The sequence below is a fragment of the Alligator sinensis genome, unplaced genomic scaffold, assembly GCF_000455745.1.
Source record: "Alligator sinensis unplaced genomic scaffold, ASM45574v1 scaffold196_3, whole genome shotgun sequence".
NCBI classification, from domain to species: Eukaryota; Metazoa; Chordata; order Crocodylia; family Alligatoridae; genus Alligator; species Alligator sinensis.
Window position 1 is genome coordinate 1,433,591 of NW_005842264.1, and position 18,885 is coordinate 1,452,475.

Consider the following 18,885-nt stretch of genomic DNA (forward strand, 5'->3'; position numbering starts at 1 on the left):
CACTCTTCCCTGCCTATGCAGGGGGTCGGACTCGATGATCTACTGAGGTCCCTTCCGACCCTAGAATCTATGAATCTATGACTCTACTCATCTACTAATTTACAAACATGAGAGTTCACAAAATATAAGACATGACATCACACCACTTATGGCGCAAGAACCTTAAAGATAAACTTAATCCCAAGGGGAAACCCCAATGCCCTTGGGCCTTGTCCCAAACCCTTCAAAGAAGCTGGTAACTTCAGGGGGGCTCTCCCAGTGAGACCTCCACTTTCAGGAGCCCTTAACTAAGCAAGGGGGCCTCCCCCTCCCCTGTGGGAATCCTTTTTCCCTGCAACTCACGGCTCCCCGGCCTGGAGGGTGGCCTTTGTCCTCTGCACCAAGCTGTTCTCTCACCTGTGGTGGGCTTCGGGGGTTGCTGACCCCTGGAACAGAGCTCTGCTATGCAGGGTTTCTGGGGCCTCTGGCTCGGCCCTGTCTGCTGGCTCAGTAGGCCAAGCACTGTCTGGCTCCCTAGACTCAACTTTATGCTATGGGTTGGAGGCCTGGGCCACCTTGTGCAGCACTGGACTCAGTCTGCTCCCAGACCCTCCGTGCAGTGCCTTCTGCACCGAGCTCCCAGCCTCGTATCGGGGTTGGGGACCTGAGCCACCCAAGTGCTCCAAAGATCCTGTTCTGTGCATCGTGTCTCTGGCCGCATGCCAGAGGTTGCAGACTCAAGCTGCCTCACGCAGCTCCCAGGGTCTGGGCGCCATGAGTCGTGCTGCGCACCGAGAGCCTAGCTGCTGGAGCTGTCCATCTTTCCCCGCTGATGCAAGTCTTCAGGGGCACTTTTGAGCTACTGCTTCACCCCACTGAGTAGCTCTCCTCAGCTCTTCTAAGCCCCGCTCTTCTCTCTTCTCTCGTCTCCATCCTGGACGCTTCTCCCTCATGTTGGGCACGCAGCACCTTTTATACTCTTCAGGGCTCCAGCCCAGAAGTCTTCCTGACCTGACAGTGTTGCAGTCTGCAGTCAGGTCTGGGGGGAGCTTCTCTCCCACTCCCCTCAGGAAGGGGGCGTGACTTCACTCCTCTTGCTGCCTCCTGATTGGTCGATGGGCTCCACCAATCAAAACAGCAAAATCTCAAGCCTGGGACTCAACCCAAGCTCCAAAAGGTAAGCCTGCTACAATATATTGGCAACTGCATGTGTCAAATGCAATTCTACAGAAAGGTTGTTTAAAAATTGTATTTAATTTTCCTTTCTGCAGGAGTCTATGAACTGCTTAATTCACAATAGTGCATGGGAATATACAATTGGCTTTCTGGTTGCCGGAATTGGGTCTGTGTCCTAGGTACTTACATAACCTTCATCTATTTAGTATCAGAGGGCATCATAGTCTTAGATACAGGTAGCCAAAGAACATCCCTGTAAGCTCTAATCACATTTTAAAAATAGCAAATGGAAGGAAAGATACTAGGTCTACAAAAGGACTTGGGCATTAAGCCACTCAGAATCACAACAATGCCTAACTTGTAGGCACTTGCTATTAGAGTGGAATCCACAGCTCTCAGGTGCCTGAGCTCTCAGTGCAATGCTTGGGGGAAGTCAGGCATCTCAGAATGTGATTCTCAACACACAACACACTGGTTCTACTCAGAACACTTCACTAGTGAATGAAAGGCTAAAGTTCTCAGGGCATGTCCAGCCGAATGCACACATGCACTTTGCAGCAACTCAAAAGCTTTTGAGGCACCACAAAATTCATGCAGCACATAGGAAAAGGTTCTCCATGCTGCATATTTGCAGTGCAGAGCAAAAATTAGATACCAGAAAATCCCAGTATCTAAAAAAAAAAGCGGAGCAGCGCCTGTGGCAGCAGCATGCATAGCCTGAAACTGGAGCCTGGCTGGCCAGAGCCACACTCCAGCTGCCAGCCAAGCTCTGTGCACCCAGATGGCCACTGCTGCAGCCCCAGGAGGCTCCCAGAACTCCAGGGAAAGCTGCTGGAGCCAGCTCATGTGCTGGACCCAGTCTCCCCTACCCCACCCGGGACTATTTGATACACACCAGAGCATACATTCAGGGCTGTTCCCCAGGGATAAGTGCTATGGGCACTTTTGTCCCCAGGAAAATGCATGTGCACACTCATCTGAACACACTCTCAGGGTCTAGGGATCCCTACTGGAGCTTCTAGGGTAATTTCTTATCAACTCAATGCAAATACTGAAGACAGCATTGGGACTGGGACCAGGCACCTAAGCTATCCTGTAGCAAATATGGAAGAGATAGGTCTGGATTCCTGTCCCTGCTCCAAGAGCTGTTTATGCATTTTATATTAAAAAGTCATTGGATGACATATATAAGCAGCCACTGGAGTAAAGATGGGAACCCAGGTCACCCCTTTTCTTGGGTAGTGCTCTAGGATATAAATCTGGGTGAGTGCCCCAACCCTTGGGCTAAGGATTATGGTCCTGCTCATTGGCCCAATGAATCCTGAATTCTTTTCATATGGTGGCACCACTTGAAGACAGGGAGTGAAGAGCATCCCCTGTCATGCAGAATAGCTTCAAGGCTAGTGGTTAGGGCACAGTCCTGCGAGGTAAGGGCTCATGATGAAAAAAGCATAGAACCGAGGTCCTTTCCATCCCTACAATGCTCTGAGATACTGTATATGAAGTGAAAGACTGGGCAATATTCTTCCTGCAGTGCTTCTGAATGGAAGTACCCACAGAATGCATCTACATGAGACACTAACTGTGCAGTAGCCTAATAATACTACACAGTAGCGTGCCATAGCACAAACAGTGCTAAAACGCTACTGCGTAGTATTATTAGGCTACTGTGCAGCTGCTTCCAGGAAAAAGAAACCCCATAGGTCCACAGTTCCAGTGCCCAGGACTGTTCCCTGACTGTCCCCCCAAGTTACACTCCTGAGTCCAACTATGTACCCCTCCTGGGTACAACAAATCAGGCAATCACACCACAGAGTTTTGTCAACAGCAGGCTACTGAACAGCAGGCTACTGAACTCACATTTAGAACAGAAAAGAAAGCAGAATTGTTAAAATCCTCCCAGCCACAAGTGATCCACCTCCTGGTAGCCCCAAAGCATAGGAATAAAAATTCCCCATGCTCCCTCATCTACCATGAGGCAGTGGATGGGTTCTCTCTCCCACCCCCTGATGTGAGTCACAGCACAGTAAATGTCTAAAAGGTAACTGTTTTACCTGGAATACTAGGGCATTCTCTGATGTGCGTCAACTGTGAATCAGGTCCCAATCAGTGACATTTGGGAATGGTTTAATTGCTACACGTTGCCACCTCCTCTGCCTCACACTATAAACTGGCAAAGCAGTGGGGTACTAATTGTCTGCTTGAATGTAGATTTCTGATAAACATATGAACATTTGTCTATTTTGATCACATAACAAAAATTATACTGGATTCAGTGCAATTATTCATATGTGTAAAGTAAATCAGGTGTGTCAGTTGTTACAGAGGCTATGTTTAGCCTTTTGTAGCACTACATATGCCCTAGTAGCATTACATAAAGTGAGTGTTCAGACATGCACCCTGCCTGTTGTGCTACAAACATAGTGACAGCACTACAGAAATGTTTCTGGGTAAAACAGGAGCTCCTGGTAACACTACATTTTCTCTGGATCATTACATGTAGAGATACAAGGCATCTTGCAGACGCCCAGCATTCCACATTGCTCCATTCTCCCACCCACCCATGCTCAAAGGGGGCAGGGTGGGAGAGTGGCTGCAGTGGGCTCTACGACAGTCCACTGAACTTGACCTATTTATCAGTGAATGCAGGAGTAGGACTGGGCTCACCAGCAGAGAGCTGAGGTGCCACCACCACAATGAGGAACAATGCTGTCATCACTGTCACAGCTGGCCACAGTGGTGCTGCCACTGTGACAGGTGCCTTCCCTTTGGTCTTCCCTCTGCTGAGAGATATGACTGTCAAGGATGGGCTTACTGATAAGCTCCCCTCAAAGGAGCTTCAGCTCCTGGCTGAAGAACATGCTTTTGCAGTGATTTTGTAGACCTCTAGAGGAGAGTCTCTGAATAGCTGAATATGGTAGCACTATATTTTAGCAGCAATTCAAAGGGCTGCAACACTTGTAGCTCTAAAAATGCACATCTGAATATAGTCACGATCATGCCTTGCCTACATATTTGCAGTTACAGAGTTAGTTTTTGCAGGATTTGAGGTATTTCCTCTATGATGAGTATGGGGAAGTACAGGGGAACTGAATATATGGAGGTTAACTGTTCGGTATTTATCCTTTAGGCAAAACTGGCAAATCCACTCAAGCTCCTGATTAATTATCTGAAAATAAGAAAGCAGCTATCAAAGCTTGGATTTCAGAGACTGTTCCATTTTCTTTTTTCTTTTTTAGAATTAAAAGCAGATGGACAAGTGCATTTTCTACCACTTTGTTATAGAAAGGTTTGCAAATAAGAGCATCCAAAGTTTTGGTGCTGAGCTTCCTCATTGTTGCTATGCAACAGGTTACCGCAACTCTTGTTTATTTATTTTGCAGCTGAAAGGGTATAAAAGATACACACAGTTGCTCAAATATAGTTTTTTATATCTTATACCACTTCATGTTTTGATCATTCTTCGTATATAATGGCACTTGAATTAGATAACCTCTGTTAAGGCAGAATTAGGAGGTAGCATACAGCAAAGCTCTAATGTTACTATCAGTTCTTCCAGTAGTAGGCAGAATATCAGTACTGTATCTCTTTCACTTCATTCTGTCCTTCCATGACCTTTCAAATATATCACAGCCTTTTCACATATAATAAATCACAGTTCCATGAAAGGTTCATTAAGGTTGATGTGAACTGGCTGTTTTGTATTTGGTGGCAATACAATGGAGGCACAGAGGGATATGCACAATATTCTGACCTGGTCTATAACAAAATTCAGTTACTGTTTCAGCATTGCTCAGGGTTTCCTGATGAAAGTGCTCAGCTTGTGTTGATTTCCATGGTATTGGTGGTGCTGATCAATTCAAAGAAAGCTAAACTAGCAAAGATGTCTTCTAAAATCTCAATAACCTCAAAGGAACCTCAACACTGATTTACACCTATTTAATAACCGGCCCATCTGTACTGCTGTGTATAGTTAGAGCTTAAGAACTGAATCCTGTGACAGTAATGTCTAAAAAATGATGAGCCTGCAAATATCCTGCTTTGATCATGTATGGAATATAGGACAAGTATATGTATGGATTGTCAAGTTCTTCATCTCAACCTGTTTTCTTTCATTAATGTAAGGTAAAAAGAATACTGGTACTTATGATTGGGGAGCACCTCACTGCAGTTATGAAATTTCCCATTTTCCAATGCCATATTCAGCTACTTCTTAATGGGTCTCATAAGGTATGCCACACTATCTTTTATGACAATTCAACTAAGGCATCTCAAAAAACTGACACAACAATATTTGGAGCAATTTTGGTGATGGAGACCAACAGCAAAATCTAATTTGGTGGATACTAGAGATGGGGAATGTGAGTGGACTCACAAAAGTAACATCAGTTCCACAGGTTGAGAAGCACTGAACTAGAGCATAAATGTATGAATTCTTATCTATTTTGTGTTAACTTTCTGCATATTAGTTTATCTCCATGATATTTGATGTGGATTTGCCATTTCTCTTTATAGTAGGTATGTGGAAACTTAAATCCTGTTTTGCATCAGAACAAAAACCAAGACCTTTCAAACTTTTTCATGGAAAAAATAAGTCCTACTCTAAAATAGCCAATAGTTTTTTGTTTAGGGCCCTCACCTCAGGTATGAAATACCCAGGTAAGAGCCTTACCATCAGGCAAGGGGTGGCTGTCTTGCAGGGGAAAATCTCTCTTGTTGGCCCTGTTTCACTTTGTATAAATAGTTGAATAGGAGGGAGGAGGAGGTGAACCTGAATTAGTTCTTAGCCTAGTGAATTTACGAAGTAGAACAGTTCCAGCAAAAGAGACTGGGAGAGATTTACCACAGGACAGCAGATAGCAAGCATATTCCAGGTTTGAGGAGATTCAGGTTTATGTGGGAGACTCAGGTGGGAGAGTCAGGTTTATGTCCCGGAAGTAAATTAGGGACATAGCAGGAACTTGTGTCCCCATCTCAAAAGTGAGCACTTTAAAGACAAAAGGTGCTTGTACATGTGCAGGGAGGCTGCTCCAACACGCTGTAATTACAATGCATCGGAGCACACTCAATTAATCGAGTCTGCTGGAGCGTGCTACCTAGCACGCTCCAGCCAGCCTCAGCATTTTGTGTATCGGTGTCCCTGTATTTCAAAATGGTGGTGGGGGCGCTTTAACTAATCTCATCTAAGGAGCTTTAGTTAAAGTGCCCCACGGCCATTTTGAAGCACAGGGACACTGATACATGAGATACTGTAGGTGCTTTAATTAGAGCGACTCTCTGAGAGCTGCTCTAATTAAAGTGCCTCATCCCTACCCTTGGAGCACATGTAAAAAAGCCAAGAGCCATTTGCTGTTTTAGTTTCTTATTTTCTCTTTTTGACCAGGAATTCCACCCTGCCTCATCACAATTAGTATAGTCCTACAAAAAGCTTCAGTTCCAACAAATTGATGTTTCCACAGAAAACTGTTTTGTTGACATTTTTTTTCAACCTGTTGTGTTCCACCAGGTTCTCTCTTTTTTCCTATTTTCTGTTGTGTCTTATTGTGTTTTCCTTGTACTGTCCCTTTAAGGCCAAACCCTCATATTCAGCACTGCAGGGTTCAGTTTGCTTGTGGCAGTTTTACAACACTGGGGACTCCTTGTTCTCTGCCATGAGGAGTCAGAGGTATTCTTGGTTCCTCTCCTCCACAGGACTGGACAGGGTCAAGTCAGAGGCAGAGCAGGTATAAGCTCTACATACATCTAGTAGGGCAATTGTTAAGGTCCACTCTGGATATAATCCCAGAGAGTTATAATAATAAATGTTAGTTCAACCCAGGAGTGTCCAGAGTGTTGTTGCTGAACTCACAATGTATCATCTGGCGACAAGGATGAGATGCTTTGCTGAAAAGAAAAGACACCCCTAGATTGTGGGATGACATTCTGAGACCAGGCTGTGTTTTGTGATCAGAAGGAAGGGTTTTTTTCTTCTTCTTCTTCTTCTTTTCTCTCTATTATGGCTGATGTTAGTTTAAATGGCCACATTGGGTCTCACAGAAGAATTTGATGTTAGCCAGCCGGCTTTTTGGGACCCTTATGCAGAAAGGCTATTACCTGGAAGCCAACAAAGTGGAAATCCCAGAAGAGAAGCGTGCAATCCTCTTGACAGTCTGTGGTGCCAAAACATTTGCCATTGTTCATTCCCTCACAACACCTGCCTTACCAAACACTAAGTCTTATGCTGAACTAACTGCCCTGCTAAAGGCACATTATTGCCCAAGGCCATCTGTTACCCTGCAGAGATTTCATTTTTTTAAATGAAACCAAAAGGCCAACAGGCCTGGGACCAAAAGGCCAACGAAGGCATAGCAGATTACCTGGCTGAGCTCCATCGCCTTGCTGAATGTTGTGAGTTTGGGGATCTCCTGGATAGCCTGCTTCACGACCATCTCATCCGTGGGGTTCAAGATGAAGCAATCCAATGTTGCCTGCTCTCTGAACCAAATTTGACCTTGGCTACTGCACAAGAAAAAGCCTTGGCAGCTGAAGCAGCATCCCAAAACATGAGAGAAATTCTCCAGGCGTTCTCCAGCAATGTCCACTTACTCCAGAAAGATCAAGAATCAGATCATCACCAGGAAATTCAGCGGATTATACCCTCACCAACAGCACCATGTAAGCCAATTAACCCACAGACATGTCTGAGTTGCGGCGGCCAACACAGATGAAGGGAGTGCAGGTTTAGGAATGCGGACTGTCACGCCTGCAAGAAGAAAGGCCACATAGAGAGGGTTTGCTGCTCAAAGGCCAGGCCCGGTAGACAAAAAGACTGTGGCATATGTTTTCACTCCCAAACCACTCACAGATTACAGTTCTCCCTTTTGTGAGGCGTACAAATTATATTTGATTTAAAATGTTGGTGTTGTTGAAACTCAAGGTTCTAAGATGATTGCAACTGTAGTAATAAATGGAAAGAAGTGCAAAATGGAAGTGGACTCAGGTTTGGGAGTATCCCTCATAGATTAAAACACATCCTTCCAGTTGTTTCGGCACCCTCTCCCCAAGTTATTGAAACCTGAGTGTCACCTGCATGACTACAATGGAGAGACAGTGGAAACTTTGGGTAGCTGCAGTGTAGATGTCCAGTATGGTTCTGTTAGATAGCATCTACCCCTCATTGTCACTAAGGGTTCCCGCAAAGTCTTCTGGGGAGAAATTGGTTCTCACCACTGGGAATTGGTATTCAAGGCATACAGTCCCTGCAGAGAAAGTCTGGAAAGGCTTTCACAGGAGTTTCCCCAGGTATTCTCCAAGGAATTAGGAATTTACTCTGATCCACTTGTGACGTTCCAAATGAATCCTGCAATAGCCTCTATCTTCATGAACGCTCACAATGTACCTTTCGCACTGCGGCCAAAAATTGATGCAGAATTAGATAGGCTTATTGTGCAAGGGGTCCTCAAGCTAATCGTACATACAAGCTGGGCCACACCAGTTGTTCCTGTGTTAAAACCTACCGGCAGTGCTCTCATCTGCGGGGATTACAAGTGGACTATTAATAAAGCACTTAAGCAGAACCCGCACCCAGTGCCTGCCATTAACCAGTTACTGTCTGTTCTTGCAGGAGGGAAGGTTTTTGCCAAACTTGACCGCGCTCAAGCCTATCAGCAATTTATAGTGGATGACAAGGCTGCTGAGGCCCAAACAATAATTACACACCGGGGAGCTTTCCGTGTCAAGGGCCTCTAGTTTGGAATTTCTGTGGCACCAGAATTTTCCAGTGGTTCATGGAGAAAATGCTAGCAGGAATTCCCAGGATTGTTCCATACTTTGATGATGTGTTGATCATAGAGCTGTCTAGAGAGAAACTCATTGAGAGACTCAGAGCAATTTCACAGAAATTCGATAAAGCAGGTATCAGAGTAAAAAGAGAGAAATGTCAATTGGGAGTTTCCAGTATAAACTTTCTTGGATACCCAATTGATGCTTCTGGCATTCACCTAGTTGAAGACAAGGTAAAAGCAATACAAGATGCCCCTATATCAAAATGCAGACAGGATCTTCAAGCATTCTTAGGACTTCTCAATTTTTATTAGATGTGGACAGATTGAAGAGAGTCAGGCAGAGGGCACTGAAAATGGTTAGGGGGCTGGGGCACATAACTTCTGAGGAGAGGCTGAGGGAACTGGGCTTATTTAGTCTGGAGAACAGAAGACAGAGGGGAGATTTAATAACAGCCTTCAACTGTTCCCAAAAAGAACACTACACTATTCTCAGTGGTGGCAGATAACAGAACAAGAAACAATGATTTCAAGTTGCAGCAAGGGAAGTTTAGGTTAGATATTAGGAGAAACTTTTTCACTAGGAGGGTAGTAAAACACTAAAACAGGCTACCCAGAGGGGTCATGGAGTCTCTGTCCTTGAAGGTTTTCAAGACCTGGCTAGACAAAGCCTTGGCTGGGATGATCTTGGTGGCAATGGTACTGCTTTGAGCAGGGGGTTGGACTTGATGACCTCCTGAGGTCCCTTTTAACCCTAATTTTCTGTGATTCTATCACATCTTCTTAAAAGACAAAGCCACCATAGCAGAGCCCCTTCATTGCTTACTGGATAAAGGAGCTCAGTGGAAGTGGACTTGCCAGCACTATGAAGCCTTCCAGGGCATCAAGAAGTTGCTGACATCAGACTCTGTCCTTGTTCACTATAAGCAGAAACCACTGCCCATTACTTGTGATGCCTCACTGTTTGGTGTTGGTGCTGTCCTCAATCACACATTCCCTGATGGCACGGACACACCCGTTGCATTTTACTCAAGAACAATCACTTGAGCCAAGAGGAACTATGCACAGATTTATAAAGAAGCATTGGCAATCATTGCAGGAGTTAAAAAATTTCACAATTATGTTTATGGCTACAAATTTGAAATCCAAACAGCCCACAAACTCCTTATTGGACTTTTTAATATGGACAAACCAACTCCTCCCATTTTGTCTCCCCGTATGCAACGCTGGAGCATCATGCTAAACGCATATGACTATACACTCGTGTACAAACCTGGGAAAATGATTGAAAATGCTGATGCATTAAGCTGCCTACCACTACAAATACCTGATTGTGCTACTCCTCCACCAGTGGAAGTCCTCATGTTGGAATCCATGCCAGAAGCCCCTCTTCAGGCTGGTCAGATAGCAAGGAAGACTGCAAAAGACCCTATATTTGCCCATGTCCTCAACTGGGTGTGGAGGGGCTGGCCTGCAGAAAAATTGGCTGAGGAATTCAAGCCATTTTCATCACGTCAACATGAGCTGTTTGCCCACAAGGGTTGCCTCTTGTGGGGAAACTGTGTCATAATTCCAGAAGCAGGACACCAAATCATACTGACAACACTGCACACAGCACACCCAGGTATTGTGAGGATGAAAGAGCTGGCTAAAAGTTATGTATGACATAGAAAGGGTTGTGAGGGAGTGCGGCATTTGGCAAGCAACTGGTCATAATCCACCGAAGGCACCAGTATTCCCTTGGGAAATGACAAAGGAATGCTGGTCATGCATCTGCATGAATTTGCTGGCCCTTTTCAAGGTAAGAGGATCTTAATTCATAGATTCATAGATTGTTAGGGGCTGGAAGGGACCCTGCAGATCATCGGGTCCACCCCCCGCCTCTAGGCAGGAAGACAACTATCCAGTCTCCTCTTGAAAACCTCCAGGGTAGGTGACTGCACCACCTCTGGAAGGAGTTTATTCCATAGTCTGGACACCCTGACTGTGAAGGAGTCTCATGCGGCCTTCCAGGAGTTTATATCCATTGGCCCTGGTCTTCCCGGGGGAGCCCTAGAGAACAGTTGTTCACCGAGCTCCTGATGTACTCCTCTGATATAGAAGTAAGCCACTATCAAGTCCCCTCTCAACCTTCTCTTCTTTAGGCTAAAGAGGCCCAGGTCCCTCAGCGTTTCCTCGTATGGCTTGCCTTGCAAGTTCCTGATCATACGGGTGGCTCTTCTCTGGACTCTCTCAAGTTTTTCCACATCCTTATTGAAGTAAGGCACCCAGAACTGGATGCAGTACTCCGACTGCAGTCTCACCAGTGCCAAGCATAACGGGAGTATCACTTCCTTAGTTTTACATGAGATGCATCAGTTGATGCATGCCAGCATGTTGTTTGCCCTGCTGGCCACCGCATCACACTGACGGCTCATGTTCATGCAGTGGTCAATCATTACTCCTAGGTTCCTTTCAGCCGTGGCGCAGGTCAGGCTGTCACCTCCGAGCCTGTATGTATGTTGAGGATTATTTGCCCCCAGATGGAGCACCTTACACTTGGAAGTGTTAAACTTCATCTGGTTCCAGTCTGCCCAACTCTCTAGCCTGTCCAGGTCTGCCTGTATCAGCAACCTATTTTCTGGTGTGGCCACACTTGCTGTCATCCACAAACTTGGCCAGTGAGCTTTTCACTCCCCCATCCAAATCACTGTTAAAGATGTTGAAAAAATTGTTGTTGACTAGTACTCAAAATGGCTTGAAGCGATTACTGTCTCAACTCTTACATCAACTGCCACTATAACAGCTCTCCGTCAGCTGTTCACAACCCATGGGGCGCCCAACACTATTGTTTCTGATAATGGCAGCGCATTCACCTCAGCAGAGTTCCAAGATTTTGCCAGCCACAACCTCATTCGAACTGTTACCATTGCACCTCGCAGGCCACAGGCCAATGGACAAGCTGAGCGAATCCTGCAGACTACAAAAGATGCACTGAAAAGGACTGTTGTAGGAGACTGGCCTACCAGACTGGCCAGATTTATGTTTGCTCAACATGTAATTCCTTGCCCTACAATGGGGTCCAGCCCATCAGAGCTTCTTATGGGTCGTTGTCTCATGACATGCCTTGACGGTGTTAACCCAGACCTTGTGAGAGACATGCAGTTTCAGAAAGAAAAGGAGTTGGACTCCGCATTGGCATCTGGTACCTTACGTCTTTTCGTTCCACGGAGACTGTGTTTGCTCAGAACTACGGGACAGGCTCACAGTGGGTTCAATCTAAAATTGTAAGTGCCACAGGACCCGTATCATATACAGTCCAGACTGACGACAGACAAGTTTGGACGTCATGTTGACCAGCAGTGTGGGCGTTCTCCTACCGATAACCCTACACCTGAGCAATCTCCAAGCACCAATCCACTGCCAACAGACATGGATTCATTGGGGAAGTGCCTACCTGTTTCCACCAATGGAAACCCTTTGCCATCACCATCAGAAGGAAGCGCCGCTGTTGAGTCTCCAGATAGGATGACAGGGCCATCAACCCTGCACTGAGTCCAGCTCTATGGGAAGACAACAGCGGAAGCAGAGTTCTCTCAAATGGTTGGATGACTATTCTGTCTAGGGGGGAGCGGTGTTGTGTCTTATTGTGTTTTCCTTGTACTGTCCCTTTAAGGTCAAACCCTCATGCTCAGCACTGCAGGGTTCAGTTTGCTTGTGGCAGTTTTACAACACTGGGGACTCCTTGTTCTCTGCCATGAGGAGTCAGAGGCATTCTTGTTTCCTCTCCCTCCGCAGGACTGGACGGGGTCAAGTCAGAGGCAGAGCAGGTATAAGATTTGCATACATCTACTAGGGCAATTGTTAAGATCCACTCTGGATATGATCCCAGAGAGTTATAATAATAAATAACTATTAGTTCAACACAGCAGTGTCCAAAGTGGTGTTGCTGAACTCACAACTTATTGTTTTCCTTTTAAACACTATTTGAAAGCCAGATGTTAGCAAAAGCCTGGAAAATGGGTACATTCCATTTAACTGAACTTCTCATATCCAAAACTTAAAAGAAACTTCATATTCATATCCTAATCCAAGTGTGACAAAAGCCTGACATACTGCTACTAAAGAAAAAGGTGCGCTGTTGACATATAACTTTCATTGCTGAACTTGCCCCAGAAATTATTCCATTTCAAAAGAAAAATATGTTTTGCAGCTGTTTTCTACAATATGCCACTAGAACTGAACAAGTAGAACACAAATACCATATGCATATTTAATTTATTTTAAAAAAATTAAGATGCCTAAAGAAAGTAGTAACCAGCATTAGCTGGAAGAAGTCCTTATTCTATTTGTTACAAGTTCTCAGAATTTTCAAAGCAGTAGAGGCTATAACACTGAGGTTTTATTCAGATTGTATGAAATTTGCCCTGTTCTTCAAACACAAAGCAATGTAAGTGAGAAAACAAATACCTCAGCCAGTCATCCATGCTGTCCTTCACAAGGGGGAAAGGACACAGTAAATAAAACTGTAATATTTCCTAAACTATGGTGCTAACCACAACAAAAATAAATAAATGCAAATAGTTTAAAGATAGAGGTGAACCCGAACCTGAACCCTAAGTTCAAATACCACCTGCCTTTTGAAAGGTTCCAATCCAGACTTCGCATTTTGGGTCCACCAAATAGGTCTATAGTTACCCTGGCAAAATTATATTTATAATATATTTGACCTCCCGTAGAATGATATTATTAGTACATTTGCATAAGTACATTTGCATTACATCTAGTAGAATCAAAATGCCCCATTGGAGTTCAAGTCCACATTATAGTATAGTAGATGTTCTGCCAACACATAGTAAGAGATACTCCTGCCGTGAGCAATATATAATTTAAAAGGAAATATAGGAAAAAGAAGTATTATCCAAGTTTTACAGATAGGGGACTGATGTAGAGAAAGGTGGAGATCACAAAGAGATTTAGGCACCGTGATGCTCAGCACTACACTATCAGGTGTCGGACCCTTCACTGTAAAATCCACAACCCTGATTTAGCCACATTATACAATGCGTGGGGAGAAAAGACAACTCAATGAGATCCAAAAAAAACCCAGCACACTGAGCAGGTTACAATCTAAGCTGCACAATAGGAAATTTGAGGGCAGGAGTGGGCTTTACATCCTGCCTCTCTCTGGAACTTAGGAGTCACTGCCTGAAACCTTCTCCCAAAGCTATCTCTCAGAAACTGAGGTGGGTCTTTCCTTAGTTTTAAAATACAGTCACTGAGGAAAGGAAATGGTGGTGCCCACCTTTTATGCAATGACTTAATGGTTTCACTAAGATATGGAAGACATGGATTCAGTTGCCTCTTTGACCTATAGAGACCACTTCGCATACATCTGTACTAACAATCGGGCTATAGGCTATTGTGGAACTTTGGTAGACGGACAGCTTGAAGATGTTGTGTTGAACCTGTTCCCTTGTGTGGAAAAGCATTTAAGATGTTTTTGTTGGGCCAGGAAAAGCAGGAGAAAGACTGTAATCATAAAGTATTAACCTATTGGTTAGGTCCCTCTGCTGAGAAGCAGAGGCAAATGTAGGTTGTAGCCCTTCCTTGGATTTTATTTAATCATTATCTAGTGGAAATTTGAAAAATACTTCTGGGAACATGGAACCCAACTTTTATGAACTGGGTGCCCTAGCCACTAGGCTACAAAGATGTGCATTTGCCCTCCCATGCTCTCCGGTCACAAAAATCTTTTAAGTTTTTAGTTTACTGCACAGTGAAACTGGAGGGACTGGTAGCATGCCCACCTCAGAATGCCCTAACCACCAGGCTGTGGGCTTTTTACCAAAGGTGATACAGAAAGGAATTGTGTGTTGATTTTCCACTTCCTAGGTGAGTCCTCCAACCACTAGATTATTGAACTAAGGAGAAAAATCTCACAAATGCCTCTATCTTCCACAGAGCCCTGTCTGCTCTGAGGCTGCCCATCAAGAGAGACAAGGCCCTCAGGAGAAAGAGGCAGAAGACTTCATGGTTTGTGGATTTTGATGGGACTTAAATGCTAAGATGAAGGTACTTCTAGATATGTCTAGAAAGAACTTTAGCAACCCAAATAAGGCACTTGTGGATTTTAAACAGTCTTTGAGTTAGAAAATTGCAGAGGGATTTTGAGGATCACAGTTTGGGACTTAGACACTACAGCACTAATCCCCTTTTCAGCCCTGGTCCAGGGTTACAGGGAAAGTCTGTGATAAAGACAAAAAATTGCATCCCTGAGTTCCAGTCCAATTTCCTAAAGAAGAGAACATTGTTTTCATAGATGCCTCTCAAAAGAAAAAAGAACCTAATGCACCTGTGTTGATCATGCTTTTTTAAACCACTTTCCTGAAAACAAAATCAGGCTCTACATAGCAGTAATATCAGAAGAGATTTTGCACCAGTGCAATTCCCTTGATGTCATTAAAGGAGTACTTGATTTGCACTGGTGCAGGGCTAGACACAGGCAAAGGTGAACTGAACAGCTGCCCTGGGGCCCAGACAGAAAAGGGGCCCAAAAATGGTAATTTTTTGATTACTATTATTATTATCTCTGGTGAAGGGAGGACCGATACTAAATGTTCATCCGGGGCCACCAGGAGTCTAGGTATGGTGCTGCACTTGTGTGAATGAAATCAGAATCAGGTCTACAGAAAGGACAAAGCAACATTGAGGGAATCTGAGATTGGGGTAGGACCGGTGAGATTAGCATTCACATTTGGAATACATACATATTACTTTTGCTTTTGGTGGTTCACATACTGTTTGACAGCAAAGCTGCTTTCATATTTCTTCCTCTCTCTAGTTTCAAATGTATTTTTATAATATAAATATTTTAAGCAAGAAAATAAAAAGAATGCAGCCATAATAAACTGCATAAAGAAAAGATTACTGTAAAATTCATGAAGTGCATTAGCTAAATGACTGTACTGTTTCATCTTTTTCACTTTTGGTCATTCACAGTAAAGACAATGATGTTTCTTTTCAAGTTCTGTGCTTAGACTGTCAAGACAAAACAAAATGGATTTCGTTCAGAATTATCAGGCAAAAATGGTAAATATAAAATAATGTTGAATTTACATATATTTCAAAGTATATGAAGGCCTAATAATGGTAATAAAGTAGCCTCTCGTCTGTTTTGTCACGGTTAAAGAAAAGGAAATATTGTGGGAAACAGTATAGCAGTCTTTCCACAGACTTCCTCAGCACAAATACAGACTGGCACCACTTTTTAGTGTGTTTATTACAATCCTGTTCTACCCTATCAGCACAATTTTTAATATTATTCTGGATATGGTGAAAAACAGAGAGACAACATTCACAAACACTCATTTTTAATAATCCTAGCAAAAGAATGTATATATAACATAGACTGCCTTTTCCTAGGTTGGTTCACAGCTGTTTTTGTGTTCACATGCAGGGGGTGGTGAAGCGGATTGAAATTCCCTAAACAAACAGTTAGTACTCAGAGATAACTACTTGTATATATTTAAGAGCAAATTACAATCCTGAATCCTTAAGAGCTTGGTTATAAAGCAGCATAGCCAAATATGCAGCTCTAGACAAACTGACCCAAACCCCCCCCCCATACAATACACCACACAGCTGTACAACTTAGAAGAGCATGACTAATGAGGATGATAGTTCTTTTATATAATTTGTGCAAAAGCTAATGTGTATTGTGGAAAGGACACATGAATTTATAGACAGATAATCCTCTCAATGTTTTCTTATTGTTGTGAAAAGCAAAAAGAAAAATCTTCCTAATACATTACCATGAATAAAGAGTCAGAAACACAGTCCTGCATACCACCACAAAAAGGTTAGAATCTCAAGTAGAGAGAAATCTGTGCTTTCAAAAAAAAAATCCACATTTTTCAACATAACCCCTATTTTATTAATTAAATATTTAGTTTCCGCTTATATGCAAAATGCATTTGCCCAAATTAACAACTGAGCTAGTAACTGCTCTGACCGAATAGTGGTGGCCTAATGGGCAAAGTAGAAATCAAGGAAATACAGCAAGTAGTATGGATTTAATACTACTGCCTGTGCATTTTAAAAGCTATGGTTTGAGTTAATGGATACAGCCTAGAAGGATTTATCCATCTAATGCTAGGGAGAGTTATATTCTCCCTGCATGTGGTCTGTGATCTATTAATGATTAGTATTTAGTAGTACTGGACAGCATTTTAAAGTATAGTTTGGAAGGATTACTTAGTTTTTATATCAGATTCAATCTAAAAATATTAAGCTTAACCATTATACACAGCTCATGTACATATATTTTACATTTCATTTTCAAATGAAAAATAATTATGCCAAGCATAAACTCCCTATTTCTAGATCTAAAGCATCAGCATCAAATGCTGGTCCTTGGGGAGGGTTGAAAATTAAATCCAGGATGAACCAGGCCTGGAGCAGAAAATGTAGAGTTGCTGCTATGTTGGAATCCAAAATCCCATGGTATCTCTGACACTATAAAAGATAATGTGGAGAGAGTGACAGAGAAAATGAAGGCAAAAATTGAAATAAAGATAGGAAGAGAAGTAGGGAGAGAAAAAGAATGATGGAGGGAAGAAGGAGGCAGATAGAAAGGGAGGAAGATGTGTAATGCTCCATGAACCATAAAGACTTTAGAGAGGATGCACAATGGGATAATGCAGTCTAGTTTCTCCAGACCAGGGGAGCTGACATACAGGCAGTGATAGGTACATTTACTTCAACTGCTGAGACTCACAACATTCATCTGGACACTGATTTTTCATCAGATAATACAATTGCACATATGTAGGGCACACCACAGTAATCACACAAGACCTCAGTGAAAGCCCATAAAGTCAGTAAAAAAAGATTTAAGTAGGATGGGGCTCTGGGTCCTGATTTCAGATGGCAGACACAACAGGTTACTAATAGCACTCTGTAGGAATGCATGCCACTAAATCTATAAGAATCTCTCATTTTCTTCTCCAGCAGCAGGACTGACCAGATACAAATCATCAAAATAGGCACATAAATGAGAGTTAGGCAGAATTTAAAAGACTGAGATATATCTATCTATATGGAATGGAGTATGTGTGTATATATACACACATACTCCATTCCATATTGTCGCAGGGTACCTCAGTGCCTGCTCCTAGAGAGGAGAAACTGCCAGGGGGAGAGCCCTGGCAGAGCCTAAAGAGCCCATCTGAAGGTTGCCAGGGTAACGAGCGCAGCTGCAGGTTGCCGGAGCAACTAAGGGGAGCCAGCTGCCTGTAGGAGGCAGGGCCTAGCCCTTATAAAGCCCAGGGCTGAGGCCAGGCTGGCAGTTCCCTGCCAGCAGCTAGAGGGGCAGGAGCTAGGAGGCGAGCGATGCAGGAACTGCTCTAGCTGAGAGAAGGATGGCAGCTCTGAGAGGTTTGGGCACCATGGTTTAGCCAGGAGGCTTTATGGTTGAGTTATAGCCAGGAGGCTCGAGTTTATGTTCGGCTTTAATATTACACCGGAGGTTTGAGTGAGGCTGTAGGGGTTGGAGGAGGCCTCATAGGGACCCCAGAGGTGTGGGGGCCCTGAGCGTAACCAGTGGGTTGCGGGCGGGGAACAGAGACCCCGGATTGTTTGTGGGGTATGTAGACCCCAGCCCCAGGGAGGGGCAGCTTTGAGATGCCCCAGAGGGGGCACGATGAGCCCCAGAAGGGGGCACTAGCGCAACCAGTAGGTTGCGGGTGGGGAACAGAGACCCCGGATTGCATGCGGGGTATGTAGACCCCAGGCCCAGAGTGGGGCAGCTTTGAGACTCCCCAGAGGGGGCATGATGAGCCCCAGAAGGGGGCACTGCTAGGAAGCCCTAGCATAGACGTGGCGAGCCCCAGAAAGAGGGAGCGCACTTTAGAGGAGCCCAGCGTGGGCCCAACGAGTCCCCGAGAAAGGGGGGGACTATTGAGAAGCCCAAGGTGGGCACGGCGAGCCC

The 18,885-nt window shown here is 44.1% G+C and overlaps 1 protein-coding gene and 1 pseudogene across 3 annotated transcripts in view; one reads left to right on the forward strand and one right to left on the reverse strand.

The window, feature by feature from the left end:
* The window catches only part of DYNC1I1 (dynein cytoplasmic 1 intermediate chain 1), a 289,110-nt gene that overhangs the window by 262,816 nt on the left and 7,409 nt on the right, over positions 1-18,885 (reverse strand). The window lies entirely within an intron of this gene.
* Positions 7,201-12,185, forward strand: LOC106722402 (annotated as a pseudogene).